We start from the raw sequence: 3111 nt of genomic DNA, 5'->3' as shown, positions 1-3111 counted from the left end.
GTTACTACTTCCTCATGCTTTCTGTTCATCGCTCACATTTCTTTATTTTCAGTGTTTCTTCTCAATGAAGCATCCTGCGCAAGTCATGTTGTATTCGAAGGCTATATAGGTATGACGTCGTCCATATTTGTTTTGAAACATCTTCCCAAAAGGTCCCGCCCCCTTTCAGGACCAAACCAGATTGACGTCAGCATGCTGCGTTCTGATTGGGTGAGGCTGAGAAGATAGATGGAATCTTATTTATTTTCTCTTCTTTAATTTATTGTCATCTTGTCCAGCTTGTTCGGTGTTGTGCTAGGCGGACCAGAGTGAAACCACCTGGTCTGGCTTGTTTTTATTTTTAGCTGTGCAGTTTAGGGAATGTGCAGTGTTGTACCTTTTTTTTTTTTTTTTTTTTTTTAGGATATTTCATTACCTCAGCCGGCCCTCAGAGCTGGTGTATATAGAGACTCAACCCAATCGTTTATCGGAAATGTACTGTAATGCATTCGAATGACGTCAGGTGTGCGTGCGTATGTGTGTGTGCGTGTTTGGAGCTGGACCGCAATCAGTCATTTAAGTTTTCCTTCAGATCGAGGAATTATTGGGACGGTGATGCTGCTGTTTAATGTGTGTGTAATACCTCCGAAACCTCCCCGACTTATTTGTAAAGCAAACACGTCTACGACTCAGGTTTCATATTACTTCAATATGGACTGAAGACGTGGGTTTAGACAGATATACTGTATATAAGCAGTCGACGGTGCTGTCCTGGTTGGAAAAAAAAGTGTGGTACTGTAAATGTTTGCTTCCTACCACCAGGTGGCAGCATAAGCGCAGGGCAGGATTGGAAATATCAAGGCAGTTCCTCATCAATAATGTCTCTCAATGCATGTGAGTATGGACTTCACTTGGATTTGCAATTGCAGTGCATTGAGTTTTATTTTAGAAACTTTTTATATGTGCTGTTGCTATTTATGTTTATGATAGGAACACGTTTGGTTCTTTTTAGGGCTTATGTTTTCATGTATTGTGACCAATTTATTTTGTTTTGTTTTTTTGGTATTTTTAAGACCACTTTTGCTATTGTGTTGGTAGATAAACTAGCAAAATAGTGACACCGGAATGAAGATAAGTGGGTCGGTATAGTCATTTTTGTGTCTTACCGACTGCCAAGCAGAAAGTGAACTTTTTAGGTAAATGGTGAATTTCCTTTTAGTCGTAAGATAATAGATGTTAGACATTTTTAAGATGAAACTGAAAACTTGATATTCGTGTTAATGACTATTATGGCTTTGGAAAAAAAAATGATTGAACAGTTGTTTTAAGATGGTTATTTTTTTCCCTTGTTATATGTTGTTTTAGATTTTCTTTTTTATTATTATTATTATTTTGTGTTTGCATTTTAGAAGAAAAAAAAGTTTTCGGACTTTTGTGTTCCCAACAAATACTTGAAGTTTTTAAGAAAAAAGAGAGCGAGAGAGAAGTGCATTAGGGTAAAATTGACATTAAAGAAACAGACACTGGAAACCTCGTCTCTGCATCTTATTTGGTTATCATCATACGTTTAGTTCATGTGATTTTTTTTGCAATAATCTGACCATTTTGTTTGCCCACATAATGCATACGACCCTTATTATTAGAGGTGTAACAGTTCACGGTTGATCCGGGATTTGTACGGATCAAAACCCATGGTTTGGAACACACTTGACTTGTAGATTAATACTTAGTTTTTACTTGTAGATTAATCCTAAATTAGTAATGATCACAGAGAGATTGACACTTGCATCATTCAAATCACATGTATGAAAGCATTTAGGCTTTCCTGTAAAATATTATGATGACGGAAGAAGTTGTGGTAGGTTATTCGTGATGTCTTGGGTTTCTTGGGTGTTCTCTGTAACTTCTTGTTTAGCCTGCATTAATGAATTCAGTGTAAGCTGCACGGTTAATCATTAAAAGATCGGGATCTCAACACCCACGCAACAAATTATGAATGATGATGATTTGCATTAATATTAATCCTTCAAATCGCAGCATTCAAATCTGAAAACGCAAAGATCTAGAATGAGTTTTGGTGTTTTGAGTTGGTGATGAAGTTATAAATAGTCAAATAACACCGAAGTACTGGGATAACAGTTTATAGTTTAGATCAGGGGTGGGCAAACTCGGTCCTGGAGGCCCGGTGTCCTGCGCAGTTTAGCTCCAACTCTAATCACACACACCTGCTTATAAATTTCTAGTGATCTTGAAGACACTAATTAGCATGTTCAGGTGTGTTTCATAAGTGTTGCATCTAAACTATGCAGGACACCGGCCCTCTAGGATTGAGTTTGCCCACCCCTGGTTTAAATAAAACCACTGATGTTTATGGTAAAGATTAAAAACACTGTCATGTGCATTTAACTTGACGCTCGAAAATGAAAGTTTTAGGCAGCAATTATATTGTTTGACCAATAGGTGGCGACAACCAGCCATCAAAAATGTGCCACTGAATAATTCTTCAAAAATGATTAATCTAGCAATGAAATATGAAGATGAATTTAGTTGTAATTTAGTTTTATTCAGCTGATTATTTCTTCATTTTATTTTTAATACAATTGCATCTTCTAAATTCTGTTTGTTAAAACCAAAAGTTATTGCAGATCTGTTTTTATAATAAATAAAAAAGCAAATTACATTTGTCTCCTTCTCTTTCTGGCTGATTCAAAAAATGGTCCGATTCGTGACTAAAAAAAAAAAACACAATGTGATCCGAACCGTAAGATTTGTAATTCGTTACACCACTACTTATTACATGTAAAAGCTTCTTGCTACTTCAGCTTCATCACTACTTTAGTAAGACTTTGATTTAAAACTCTACCAAAAAAAAAAAAATTCTTTGAGTAAATATTGTAAATTGGTCACAAATGTCTAGACTATTACTCTAAATGAAATCCTAATGATCAAAGGCCTCATGAATAATTTTAGTGTGTGTAGGTTTGGGCTGCACAATATATCATTTGAGCATCGATATCCCAAATGTGAATCTGCAATAGTCGCATCACAAGATTAAATGTTTTAAAAGTGTAAAATATAAAAATATTATTATTTACACAATGATGACCATGTTATTTTACATTTGTTTGTTCA

The sequence above is a fragment of the Danio rerio genome, chromosome 3 (genome assembly GCF_049306965.1).
Source record: "Danio rerio strain Tuebingen ecotype United States chromosome 3, GRCz12tu, whole genome shotgun sequence".
In the NCBI taxonomy this organism is placed as follows: Eukaryota; Metazoa; Chordata; class Actinopteri; order Cypriniformes; family Danionidae; genus Danio; species Danio rerio.
This window is presented reverse-complemented; position numbering follows the sequence as displayed.